At 42.5% G+C, this 14787-nt stretch overlaps 1 protein-coding gene and 1 pseudogene across 1 annotated transcript in view; both read right to left on the bottom strand.

Moving 5' to 3' along the window:
- Window positions 1-14787, bottom strand: part of DDX43 (DEAD-box helicase 43) — a 1089992-nt gene that overhangs the window by 714392 nt on the left and 360813 nt on the right. The gene's annotated exons all lie outside the window — the stretch shown is intronic.
- Window positions 4481-4599, bottom strand: LOC128658423 (uncharacterized; annotated as a pseudogene).

Raw genomic sequence — 14787 nt, 5'->3', positions numbered from 1 at the left:
GAGCCTCTTCTAGAGCCTCAAACCAGAAAGCAGCTGCAGTAGTTACAGGAACAATGCACGCAATAGGTTGGAGAGAAAAACCCTGATGAACAAAAATTTTCTTCAGGAGACCCTCTAATTTTTTATCCATAGGATCTTTGAAAGCACAACTGTCTTCGATAGGTATAGTTGTACACTTAGAGTAGAAATAGCTCCCTCCACCTTAGGAACTGTCTGCCACAAATCTCACATGGTGTCAGATATAGGAAACATTTTCTTAAAAACAGGAGGGGGAGAGAACGGAATACCTGGTCTATCCCACTCCTTAGTAATAATATTCATAATCCTCTTAGGGACTGGAAAAACATCAGTGTAAACAGAAACCTCTAAGTATTTATCCATTATACACAACTTCTCTGGAACCACTATAGGGTCACAATCATCTAGAGTCGCTAATACCTCCCTGAGCAATAAGCGGAGGTGTTCAAGCTTAAATTTAAAGGCCGTTATATCAGAATCTGTCTGAGGAAGCGTCTTTCCTGAATCAGAAATTTCTCCCTCAGATAACAAATGCCTCACCCCTACTTCAGAGCATTGTGAGGGCATATCAGATACGGCTACTAAAGCGTCAGACGGCTCAGCATTTTTCCTAAACCCAGAGCTGTCCCGCTTTCCTTGTAAACCAGGCAGTTTAGATAAAACCTCTGTGAGGGTTGTATTCATAACTGTGGCCATGTCTTGTAAAGTAAAAGAATTTGAAGCACTAGAGGTACTTGGCGTCACTTGTGCGGGCGTTACTGGTTGTGACACTTGGGGAGAGCTAGATGGCGAACCCTCATTTACTTCTAATTGAGAATCATCTATTGCTCTATTTTTAAGTGCTAATATATGTTCTTTATAGTTTATAGACATATCAGTACAATTGGGACGCATTCTAAGAGGGGTTTCCACAATGGCTTCCAAACATATTGAACAAGGATTTTCCTTGGTGTCAGACATGTTAAACAGGCTAGTAATGTAACAAGCAAGCTTGGAAAACACTGTAATCAAAGTAAATAACACTTATAAATAAAACGGTACTGTGCCTTTAAGAGAAAAAAAGCTGCACAAATTCTGCAAAACAGTGTAAAAAAGCAGTAAACTTAACAAAATTTTTACAGTAGCATCATAAAGGCTTAGTGACTTTGCACAGCTATGCAAATAAACAATTAACCCCTTAATGGCAAAACCGGATTGAAAAAAAACGTCAAAACCGGTAAAAAAAGACTTTCAGCACCATGCCACAGCTCTGCTGTGGCTCCTACCTGCCCTTCAGAACAATTTGTGTGGAAAAAAACTTCTTTTACAGCCCTCAAACACAGCAGGAACCTCAGGACAAGCAGTTAGATGTCTCAGAGGAAAAGAAACTGCGCAACTGAGGCGCGAAAATATGCCCCTCCCACCTCACTCAATGTTTTGAGGCCTATAAGAGAAACACCAGAGTGTCTCTTAATTAACCATGTGAGTTACAAAACTCAAAAAACAAGCCACAATGACCCCTTTAGTCCCTTCAAAAAACGTTATAATTTTCACAGAATAAAAAACGTTTTTTTCCTAACAGTGTCACCAGTAACTAATGAGCCCTTCAAGCAAGCTGAAATTACTATCAAAGTGTCTGAATACAGCTTACCCTTCCCTCATGGGGATATTGCCAGCCTTTTCTAGAATTAACAAAGTCTGTCTAGAAAAATATAGACTGAACATACCTCATATGCAGCTTAGCCTGCAAACCGTTCTCCCAACTGAAGTTTTCCAGTACTCTTCAGCCCTTGTGAGAACAGCAGTGGATCTTAGTTACAAAGTGCTAAGATCATCATCCTCCTTGCAGAAATCTTCATCCCTTTTCTGCCAGAGAGTAAATAGTACACACTGGTACCATTTAAAATAATAAACTTTTGCTTGAGAAATAAAAAACTAACATTTTTGTCACCACATAGTTCTTTGCCCTTCCTAGCAGTTAAGCAGGCAGAGAGAATGACTGGGGGGTGGAGCTAAGGGAGGAGCTATATAGACAGCTCTGCTGTAGGTGCTCTCTCTGCCACTTCCTGTAGGGAAGGAGAATATCCCACAAGTAAGGATGAATCCGTGGACTCGATACATCTTACAAGAGAAAATCGTTTTTAGGCAGATCATATTTCTTAGCGATATTTGTAAATGAATCTATTGTAAGATCTGCTGACAATAATTGTATAACAAAAAATAGGCCTTTATTTTTCCATTGGTGGAACACTGTTTGTGTGTATCCTGGTTTAAACTCAGGACAATCGTATGCTCTATAATTGGATAGCCCTTTCCAAATTTGTAGTAGACTGGCTAAGTCAGCAATACCACTTCACCTTTAAAATTCTAGATGAAGAACAAATTAAGCCTTGCTCATTTGTCACCACATAGTTCTTTGCCCTTCCTAGCAGTTAAGCAGGCAGAGAGAATGACTGGGGGGTGGAGCTAAGGGAGGATCTATATAGACAGCTCTGCTGTGGGTGCTCTCTCTGCCACTTCCTGTAGGGAAGGAGAATATCCCACAAGTAAGGATGAATCCGTGGACTCGATACATCTTACAAGAGAAATAACGGTCTTAAATAAAAGGGAGGGTCGTGGACTCACCATATCCGGAAATAAATAAATTTATCAGGTAAGCATAAATTTTGTTTTCTTTCTTAAAATAGGGTAAGTCTAAGACGTCATCTATTACTAGTGGGAACCAATACCCAAGCTAGAGGACACAGATGACTAGGGTGGGAGAAAAATACAGGCGGACCTAAACAGAAGGCACCACCGCTTGAAGAACCTTTCTCCCAAAAGAAGCCTCAGCCGAGGCAAAAGTATTAAATTTGTAAAATGTTGAAAAAGTATGTAGAGCGGACCAAGTTGCAGCCTTGCAAATCTGTTCCACAGAAGCTTCGTTTTAGAAAACTCAGGAAGCGGAAACAGTCCTCGTGGAATGAGCTGTAATTCTCTCAGGAGGCTGCTGACCAGCGGTCTCATAAGCAAAACGAATAATACTTCTCAACCAGAGAAACAAACAACGCAGAAGACTGGCAAAAGTCCTTAGTCTCCTGTAGGTGGAATTTTAGAGCATGCACAACATCCAAGTTGTGCAACACACGTTCCTTATGAGAAGGATTAAAACAGAGGAGCAACAATTTCCTGATAAATATTTCTACCTGAAACCACTTTAGGAAGAAAACACAACTTAGTACGAAGAACTGCCTTATCAGCGTAAAAGATAAGATAAGGCGAATCACAACGCAAGACCGAGAGTTCCAAAACTCTCCGACCAGATGAGATAGCAAAAAGAAACAAAACCTTCCAAGATAATAACTTAATATCTATGGAATGCAATGGCTCAAACTGAGCCTACTGTAAAACATTAAGAACAAGGTTAAGGCTCCAAGGAGGAGCAACAGACTTAAACACAGGCCTGATTCTGACAAAAAATTGAACATCTGGCACATCCGCCAGACGTTTGTGTAACAAAACAGATAATGCAGAAATCTGACCCTTCAAAGTACAGACTGGCAATCCCTTCTCCAGACCTACCTGGAGAAGAGACAAAATCCTAGGAATCCTGACCCTACTCCAAGAGTAGCCCTTGAATTCACACCAATAAAGATATTTATGCCATAGCTTATGGCAAATCTTTCTAGTAACATGCTTGCGAGCCTGAACCATGGTCTCAATGCCTGACTCAGAAAAACCACGCATAGACAGAACTAAGCGTCCAATCTCCAAGCAGCCAGCTTCAGAGAAACGAGATTTGGATGAAGAAATTGACCCGAAGTTAAAAGGTCCTTCCTCAGAGGTAACCTCCAATGTGGAGAAGATGACATCTTCACTAGATCTGCATACCAAATCATGTGAGGCCACGCAGGAGTTAATAGAATTACTGATGCTCTCTCCTGTTTGATACGAGCAATGACTCGTGGAAGGAGAGCAAACAAAGGAAACAGGTATGCTAGACTGAAATCTAAAGGAACTGCTAGACCAACTATCAGGGCGGCCTGCGGATCTCTTGACCTTGAACCATACCTTGGAAGCTTGGTGTTCTGCCAAGATGCCATCAGATCCAACCCGGGCATCCCCTATCTAAGGATTAACCTGGAGAACACCTCTGGAGAGAGAGCCCACTCCCCGGGATGAAATGTCTGCTCTGGAAATCTGCTTCCCAGTTGTCCACTCCTGGAATGTGGATGGCGGATAGACAGCAATTGTGAGCTTCCTCCCACTGAACAATCAAGAGCCACCACCTTTCTGGCTAAGCAACTCCAAGTACCTCCCTAGTGGTTGATGTAAGCCACTGAGGAGATCTTGTCCTACTGGAACCTGATAAACCGGGATAAGGACAACTGAGGCCAAGCCATCAGAGCATTGAAAATCACACTCAACTCCAAGATGTGTATGGGGAGAGCAGACTCCTGCTGAGTCTATAGTCCTTGCACCTTTAAAGAAGTCCCAGACTGTAAGCCTACCTCACCTTGTGTTCCCAGGCGGTCTCCCATACAGGTACTTTCTAGGCCTGGCCCTGCTTAACTTCTGAGATCAGACAGGATTGGATGCATTCAGGGCAGTGTGGCGGTAGACCTCCCTAGCCAAGCAGGCTGGCCCCCGTGGACACGACCCAGGAAGGACTCCGGAAGCATGTTCCCCAAGACAGATGCTCCTGAGAAGGCGACCACAGAAGAGAGTCTCTTGTTGACTGATCTAGATCTATCCTCTGAGACAGATCCAAATGAACCCCTTTCTATTGTCTGAGTATGCATTACTGCAGAGCTCTCAAACACTAGCATGGTAGCATCATGAGATCCTTAGTCCTCTAAGATCTCCACCAAAGGAGTCTCTACCAAAATTGAGGCAGACAAGATGTTGCACCAATAAGATGCCGCACTTAAAACAATAGCAATATAAACCTCAGGTTGCCATTGAAGACCTTGATGAACATACATCGTCCTCAAGCCTCCAGCTTTTTGTCCAGAGGGGTCCATAAAAGAGAAGCTATCCTCTATAGGAATAGTAGTTCTCTTAGCCAGAGAAGAAAAAGCCCCTTCTACTTTAGGCACCATGTGCCATGACTCTTTAATGGAGTCAGCGACAGGAAACATCTTCTTAAAGATAGGAGACGGGGAAAAAGGTATCCCTGGCTGCTCCCATTCCTGCGCAAAAATCTCTGATGCACGGTCAAGAACAGAAAAAACTTCCACAGAGAAAGGAACATCATAGTAACCATTAAGATTACTGGATGTCTTAAGGTTGACGACAGGCATATCGGAGTCGTCCAAGGTAGCCAAAACCTCCTTTAACAATACACAAAGGTGTACAAGCTTAAATCTGAAGAATACTACTTTAGCATCAGATGAAGGGATTATATTGTCCGAATGTAAGATTTCGCCCTCAGAGGCTACCGGCGTATCCTCCTCATCAGACCTATGAGGAAGGGCAACCTGTGTAGCAGTAGGTAGGACAGAAACCTTATTAACTGAATCACATATTCCTCATGCATTTTCCCTTTAACATAGGAAAAAACTGAAAATGTTGCAGATACCGCAAGAGATACCTGTGCAACAATTTCTGCGGCCAAATAAACTCCTCCAGGAGACAGGGGAAATGCAGGGCACTATATGTGTAGCCATAGAGGCTTGGGGCGTTTAAAGGGACACTGAACCCAAATTTCTTTTTCCGTGATTTAGATAGAGCATGCAATTTTAAGAAACTTTCTAATTTACTCCTATTATCAAATTTTCTTCATTCTCTTGCTATCTTTATTTGAAAAAGAAGGCATCTAAGCTTTTTTGGTTTAGTACTCTGGATAGCACTTTTTTATTGGCGGACAAATTTATCCACCAATCAGCAAGAACAACCCAGGTTGTTCACCAAAAATGGGCCGGCATCTAAACTTACATTCTTGCATTTCAAATAAAGATACCAAGAGAATGAAGAAAATTTGATAATAGGAGTAAATTAGAAAGTTGCTTAAAATTGTATGCTCTATCTGAATCATGAAAGATAAAATCTGGGTTCAGTGTCCCTTTAAGGAGAAAGCTGTGGCAATGCCTAAACAGCATCATCCTGAGAGACATGAGACTATCAAAACATTTTCTTTAATTTTTAAGTTCCTTCCGACAAAAGGAACCAAAAATCATTTTTAATTAAGGCATAACATACACGTATCCATAGGAGCAGAACTCTAGCTCCATAAACAGACAAAAAGAAAAAAATGCAAAAATACTTAAAATGTGCAGTCACTTAAAGTGTATATAGACTTGCCTTTGGACAGGAGAAGCATAAATATAAAATGGAACAGACCTCTGTACCAATCTTAGGTTCCTGTCTCAAAAACATAAAAATTACCCCCAATTACTTTAATTAAATAAAAGTCTAAATAGGGACGCATATTCAAAGAGGACTATCACTTTAAAAAAATCTTTTATGTGAATGATTGCCAATAACTCTTATGGAACGTTTATTTATATGTAAATAAAACTGATGTGAAGGATTGTCATTCCTGAGCGCCTGCTTGCAATTAACAAGAAAAAAAAAATATTCACTCTAAGACAGGGAATGGGTGCCCCGCCAACAAAAGTCTCTAAACACGCTGAAACTGGAGACAAGACCGTCGCTCCGTTCTCAGTCGGAGGAGCCAGGGTCACGTGCGCACATCAGAAAACCAGCAGAAAATGGCGCCACTCCGTTCAGAGGAGGCGGCTCCATAAGAACAACCAAGAAAACGGTGCGCAGCAAAAAACATAATTTATGCTTACCTGATAAATTCCTTTCTTCTGTAGTGTGATCAGTCCACGGGTCATCATTACTTCTGGGATATTACTCCTCCCCAACAGGAAGTGCAAGAGGATTCACCCAGCAGAGCTGCATATAGCTCCTCCCCTCTACGTCACTCCCAGTCATTCGACCAAGGACCAACGAGAAAGGAAAAGCCAAGGGTGAAGTGGTGACTGGAGTATAAACTAAAAAATATTTACCTGCCTTAAAAACAGGGCGGGCCGTGGACTGATCACACTACAGAAGAAAGGAATTTATCAGGTAAGCATAAATTATGTTTTCTTCTGTTAAGTGTGATCAGTCCACGGGTCATCATTACTTCTGGGATACCAATACCAAAGCAAAAGTACACGGATGACGGGAGGGATAGGCAGGCTCTTTATACAGAAGGAACCACTGCCTGAAGAACCTTTCTCCCAAAAATAGCCTCCGATGAAGCAAAAGTGTCAAATTTGTAAAATTTGGAAAAAGTATGAAGCGAAGACCAAGTTGCAGCCTTGCAAATCTGCTCAACAGAGGCCTCATTCTTGAAGGCCCAAGTGGAAGACACAGCTCTAGTAGAATGAGCTGTAATTCTTTCAGGAGGCTGCTGTCCAGCAGTCTCATAAGCTAAACGAATTATGCTACGAAGCCAAAAAGAAAGAGAGGTAGCAGAAGCTTTTTGACCTCTCCTCTGTCCAGAGTAAACGACAAACAGAGAAGACGTTTGTCGAAATTCCTTAGTTGCCTGTAAGTAAAATTTTAGAGCCCGGACTACATCCAGGTTGTGCAGTAGACGTTCCTTCTTCGAAGACGGATTTGGGCACAAAGAAGGAACAACAATCTCTTGATTGATATTCCTGTTAGTAACTACCTTAGGTAAGAACCCAGGTTTAGTACGCAGAACTACCTTATCCGAATGAAAAATCAAATAAGGAGAATCACAATGTAAGGCTGATAATTCAGAGACTCTTCGAGCCGAGGAAATAGCCATTAAAAATAGAACTTTCCAAGATAACAACTTTATATCAATGGAATGAAGGGGTTCAAACGGAACGCCCTGTAAAACATTAAGAACCAGGTTTAAACTCCATGGTGGAGCAACAGTTTTAAACACAGGCTTAATCCTGGCCAAAGCCTGACAAAAAGCCTGGACGTCAGGAACTTCTGACAGACGTTTGTGTAACAGAATGGACAGAGCTGAGATCTGTCCCTTTAATGAACTAGCAGATAAACCCTTTTCTAAACCTTCTTGTAGAAAAGACAATATCCTAGGAATCCTAACCTTACTCCAAGAGTAACCTTTGGATTCACACCAATATAGGTATTTACGCCATATCTTATGGTAAATCTTTCTGGTAACAGGTTTCCTAGCCTGTATTAAGGTATCAATAACTGACTCAGAAAACCCACGTCTTGATAAAATCAAGCGTTCAATTTCCAAGCAGTCAGCTTCAGAGAAGTTAGATTTTGATGTTTGAAGGGACCCTGTATCAGAAGGTCCTGTTTCAGAGGTAGAGCCCAAGGTGGACAGGATGACATGTCCACCAGGTCTGCATACCAAGTCCTGCGTGGCCACGCAGGTGCTATTAGAATCACTGATGCTCTCTCTTGTTTGATTCTGGCAATTAATCGAGGAAGCATCGGGAAGGGTGGAAACACGTAAGCCATCCTGAAGTCCCAAGGTGCTGTCAGGGCATCTATCAGGACTGCTCCTGGATCCCTGGATCTGGACCCGTAACGAGGAAGCTTGGCGTTCTGTCGAGACGCCATGAGATCTATCTCTGGTTTGCCCCAACGTCGAAGTATTTGGGCAAAGACCTCCGGATGGAGTTCCCACTCCCCCGGATGAAAAGTCTGACGACTTAAGAAATCCGCCTCCCAGTTCTCCACTCCCGGGATGTGGATTGCTGACAGGTGGCAAGAGTGAGACTCTGCCCAGCGAATTATCTTTGATACTTCCATCATAGCTAGGGAGCTTCTTGTCCCTCCCTGATGGTTGATGTAAGCTACAGTCGTGATGTTGTCCGACTGAAACCTGATGAACCCCCGAGTTGTCAACTGGGGCCAAGCCAGGAGGGCATTGAGAACTGCTCTCAATTCCAGAATGTTTATTGGCAGGAGACTCTCCTCCTGACTCCATTGTCCCTGAGCCTTCAGAGAATTCCAGTTGTTACAATTGTCCAGTCTGGTCTGCTGAATGGCATCCCCCTGGACAGATGTGGCCGAGAAAGCCACCATAGAAGAGAATTTCTGGTCTCTTGATCCAGATTCAGAGAAGGGGATAAGTCTGAGTAATCCCCATTCCACTGACTTAGCATGCACAGTTGCAGTGGTCTGAGGTGTAAGCGTGCAAAGGGTACTATGTCCATTGCCGCTACCATTAAGCCGATTACCTCCATGCATTGAGCCACTGACGGGTGTTGAATGGAATGAAGGGTGCGGCAAGCACTCTGAAGTCTTGTTAGCCTGTCCTCTGTCAGGTAAATCTTCATTTCTACAGAATCTATAAGAGTCCCCAGGAAGGGAACTCTTGTGAGTGGAACGAGTGAACTTTTCTTTTCGTTCACCTTCCATCCATGTGACCTTAGAAATGCCAGTACTAACTCTGTATGAGACTTGGCAGTTTGAAAGCTTGAAGCTTGTATCAGAATGTCGTCTAGGTATGGAGCTACCGAGATTCCCCGCGGTCTTAGTACCGCCAGAAGAGCACCCAGAACCTTTGTGAAGATTCTTGGAGCTGTAGCCAATCCGAATGGAAGAGCCACAAACTGGTAATGCCTGTCTAGGAAGGCAAACCTTAGGTACCGGTAATGATCTTTGTGAATCGGTATGTGAAGGTAAGCATCTTTTAAATCTACAGTGGTCATGTACTGACCCTCTTGGATCATAGGTAAAATTGTCCGAATAGTCTCCATCTTGAACGATGGAACTCTTAGGAATTTGTTTAGGATCTTTAAGTCCAGGATTGGTCTGAAAGTTCCCTCTTTTTTGGGAACCACAAACAGATTTGAGTAAAACCCCTGTCCCTGTTCCGATCGTGGAACTGGATGGATTACTCCCATTAACAAGAGCTCTTGTACGCAGCGTAGAAACGCCTCTTTCTTTGTCTGGATTGTTGACAACCTTGACAGATGAAATCTCTCTCTTGGAGGAGAGTATTTGAAGTCCAGAAGGTATCCCTGAGATATTATCTCTAGCGCCCAGGGATCCTGGACATCTCTTGCCCAAGCCTGGGCGAAGAGAGAAAGTCTGCCCCCCACTAGATCCGATCCCGGATCGGGGGCCCTCAATTCATGCTGTTTTAGGGGCAGCAGCAGGTTTCCTGGTCTGCTTGCCCTTGTTCCAGGACTGGTTAGGTTTCCAGCCTTGTCTGTAGCGAGCAACAGCTCCTTCCTGTTTTGGTGCAGAGGAAGTTGATGCTGCTCCTGCTTTGAAATTACGAAAGGAACGAAAATTAGACTGTCTAGCCTTAGCTTTGGCTTTGTCCTGAGGCAGGGCATGGCCTTTACCTCCTGTAATGTCAGCGATAATCTCTTTCAACCCGGGCCCGAATAAGGTCTGCCCTTTGAAAGGTATATTAAGCAATTTAGACTTAGAAGTAACATCAGCTGACCAGGATTTTAGCCACAGCGCCCTGCGTGCCTGAATGGCGAATCCTGAATTCTTCGCCGTAAGTTTAGTAAGATGTACTACGGCCTCCGAAATGTATGAATTAGCTAGTTTAAGGACTCTAAGCCTGTCCGTAATGTCGTCCAGAGTAGCTGAACTAATGTTCTCTTCCAGAGACTCAATCCAGAATGCCGCTGCAGCCGTGATCGGCGCAATGCATGCAAGGGGTTGCAATATAAAACCTTGTTGAACAAACATTTTCTTAAGGTAACCCTCTAATTTTTTATCCATTGGATCTGAAAAAGCACAGCTATCCTCCACCGGGATAGTGGTACGCTTAGCTAAAGTAGAAACTGCTCCCTCCACCTTAGGGACCGTTTGCCATAAGTCCCGTGTGGTGGCGTCTATTGGAAACATTTTTCTAAATATCGGAGGGGGTGAGAACGGCACACCGGGTCTATCCCACTCCTTAGTAACAATTTCAGTAAGTCTCTTAGGTATAGGAAAAACCTCAGTACTCGCCGGTACCGCAAAATATTTATCCAACCTACACATTTTCTCTGGTATTGCAACTGTGTTACAATCATTCAGAGCCGCTAACACCTCCCCCAGTAATACACGGAGGTTTTCCAGTTTAAATTTAAAATTTGAGATATCTGAATCCAGTCTGTTTGGATCAGAACCGTCACCCACAGAATGAAGTTCTCCGTCCTCATGTTCTGCCACCTGTGACGCAGTGTCTGACATGGCCCTAATATTATCAGCGCACTCTGTTCTCACCCCAGAGTGATCACGCTTACCTCTTAGTTCTGGTAATTTAGCCAAAACTTCAGTCATAACAGTAGCCATATCCAGTAATGTGATTTGTAATGGCCGCCCAGATGTACTCGGCGCTACAATATCACGCACCTCCCGAGCGGGAGATGCAGGTACTGACACGTGAGGCGAGTTAGTCGGCATAACTCTCCCCTCGTTGTTTGGTGAAATTTGTTCAATTTGTACAGATTGACTTTTATTTAAAGTAGCATCAATACAGTTAGTACATAAATTTCTATTGGGCTCCACTTTGGCATTGCAACAAATGACACCGGTATCTTCCTCTGAATCAGACATGTTTAACACACTAGCAAATAAACTTGCAACTTGGAATACAATTCAATTAGAATAATATTAAAAACGTACTGTGCCTTTAAGAAGCACAGAAGATCTATGACAGTTGAAAATTAATAAATTGAAACAGTTATAGCCTCAATCCTTATAAACAACACAACTTTAGCAAAGGTTTAATCCCATTAGCAAAGATAACAAATTCTGAAAGCAGGAAACAAATTACAGAATAAACGTTTGTTGTCTCAGTCAACTATAATTCTCACAGCTCTGCTGAGAGAAATTACCTCCCTCAAAATAAGTTTTGAAGACCCCTGAGCTCTGTAGAGATGAACCGGATCATGCAGGAAATACAATGAGCTGCTGACTGAAATATCTGATGCGTAGCAAAAGCGCCAAAAAACGGCCCCTCCCCCTCACACACAGCAGTGAGAGAGAACAGAAACTGTCAGAAAAAAGATTAAGCAACTGCCAAGTGGAAAAATAGTGCCCAAAACATTTATTCACTCAGTACCTCAGCAAATGAAAACGATTTTACATTCCAGCAAAAACGTTAAACATAATTTCTAGTTATTAAACAGCTTTATGTACTTCTTACAGTGTAATTCTAGTGAAGTACCATTCCCCAGAATACTGAAGTGTAAAGTATACATACATGACATTATATCGGTATGGCAGGATTTTCTCATCAATTCCATTGTCAGAAAATAAAAGCTGCTACATACCTCTATGCAGATTCATCTGCCCGCTGTCCCCTGATCTGAAGTTTACCTCTCCTCAGATGGCCGAGAAACAGCAATATGATCTTAACTACTCCGGCTAAAATCATAGCAAAAACTCTGGTAGATTATTCTTCAAACTCTGCCAGAGAGGTAATAACACACTCCGGTGCTATTTTAAAATAACAAACTTTTGATTGAAGATATAAAACTAAGTATAATCACCATAGTCCTCTCACACATCCTATCTAGTCGTTGGGTGCAAGAGAATGACTGGGAGTGACGTAGAGGGGAGGAGCTATATGCAGCTCTGCTGGGTGAATCCTCTTGCACTTCCTGTTGGGGAGGAGTAATATCCCAGAAGTAATGATGACCCGTGGACTGATCACACTTAACAGAAGAAATAGTCGGTACGTTTTCCTTAAACTGGCTTTCTAACAAGGAGAGGTAGATATCGCAAGAACCACAAGGAAAAGACTCACCCAGTGAGATCTTATACCCCTTCATTAAAAAAGTCTCTAGACAAACAGACCTACTCAACCAGAAACATGCCACTATACTAAAGTGGGTAAAAGCTTCATTTTTGTCCACTGCAGAGCATAAAAAAAAGTGTAAACAAAGACACTTCTTATGTTAAACAGCCACAGGGAGTGATTCCCACAACCCATGAAGAAACCCCACATGTCTCCACACATATAATAAGTGCCTACCACTGCCTTAAGAAAATCTTTTGAATCAAAAGAATGCACAAGCACCAAGAAAATCCCCACCTGTGGGTGTGCAACAAACCGTTTGCAGGTGTGCCAGCTATTAGACCTGCACCATGGTCCAAGGTATACAGTTCAATGAAGTAATATAGCCGCACCACCAACTGTATTTAAAACATTATTGCTTTATTGTGCCAATTATTAATTGGAAGAATAAAGCAATAATGTTTTAAATACAGTTGGTGGTGCGGCTATATTACTCTTAAGAAAATCTTTCCCAAAGGATTAATTGTCCCAATAAAGTTGCAGCTCATTCTGTTATTTTATTAAGTGCCTATCTCCTAACCTAGAAGACAAAAAGGCACTTACCTGCAATCTAGCTGTCAGGCAGGACGACATCTTACACAGTGTGAGAGGATGCCACTCCTCACAGAGACCTGTAGAAAGAGAAAGAACAGAGTAAACCTACTCTGGCTTTCTATACCATAGGCAGCAAAATGTTAGAAAAAAGCAGCAACGCCCGGCTCACAAGTTCCTACCTGCTTTAAAGCCACCACTATCCTACTGAAGAGATTAACGTGGACTACGGCTAGACCCAAAAAATCTTGCTTGTAGCAAAAGAAATCCTATTTTCTTCAGACACCAAAACTTCACCTTCCCCATTGAACAAGGCAAAGAGAATGACTGGGGATTGTGGGAAGGGGAGTGATACTTGACAGCTTTGCTGTGGTGCTCTTTACCTCCTCCTGCTTGCCAGAAGTGATATTCCCACTAGTAATTGATGACGTCCTTGAGTGATCTTTGGAAAGAAATACTGATACTGTAAAAAAAAATTAACTAATCCATAGTTTCTGGGTATATATATAAAAAATGTGATAAAAGTAATTCTTCATGTGCGCTAACCCAACACCGCGTTAGACCAAGAGAGAGAGGAGAGAGAGAGAGAGAGAGAAAACAGGCTTGCACTCGCTAGACTTTAAATTACAGGTGCCTTTAATTTAAAGCCCAGGGAGTGCAAGCCTGTTTTGTTTTTTCTACTATGATTATATGCATGCACCCTGGCAATTTAACCAAGAAGTGAGAGTGCTCTCCTGCTGTGTGTGTGTGTATATATATATATATATATATATATATATAAAAACAAAACAACACCTGGCCACCAGGAGGAGGAAAAGACACCTCAGTTGAAAGGCTTAAATATCCCCCCCACTTCCCCTACCTCCCAAGTAATTCAAGCGGAGGATAAATAAAAGTGAAGCGAAATACAAGGGGTACAGATGTGCCAGAATGCAAACAAACTACCTCCAAGAACTATAAGGGCGGGTTTGAGGACTCTCACTGCCAAGAAAGGAAAGAATTTATCAGGTAAGCATAAATTTTTTCAATCTAATGGGAGTGAGAGTCCACACAATCATTCATTACTGTTGGGAAACCAATACCCAAGCTCAAGAAAACAGAAAGGGCAGTAATAAACTGAAAGGAACCACCGCTAGAAGAATTTTTCTTCAAAAAGAAGCCTCAGCTGAGACAAAGAGGTCAAACTTGTAAAATTTAGAAAAGGTATGTAACGAAGACCAAGTCACTGCCTTACAGATCTGTTCCACTGAAGCCTCATTTTTAAAGGCCCAAGACGAAGACACTGCACAAGTAGAATGAAAAAATCAAACAGAAAGAGGCGCCCAAATGTGTGTATCGATCAAATAGAATGAACATCAACAGCTGACGGTCTAAGCACAGGGTACTCACATTTGCGTTTAGCACACCAATGTGCTTGTGGAAGCAGGCTGGTTATTAGAGCTAACCAGCTGGCTCTCTTCAGTATCAGATCTCTTCTCCTCTCCTCCTCACTTCGGTTGTCTGGTAGTGGCCAG

This window comes from Bombina bombina, chromosome 4, assembly GCF_027579735.1.
Source record: "Bombina bombina isolate aBomBom1 chromosome 4, aBomBom1.pri, whole genome shotgun sequence".
In the NCBI taxonomy this organism is placed as follows: Eukaryota; Metazoa; Chordata; class Amphibia; order Anura; family Bombinatoridae; genus Bombina; species Bombina bombina.
Note: the sequence above shows the minus strand (reverse complement) of the source record. Positions and strands in the feature narration are given on the sequence as shown.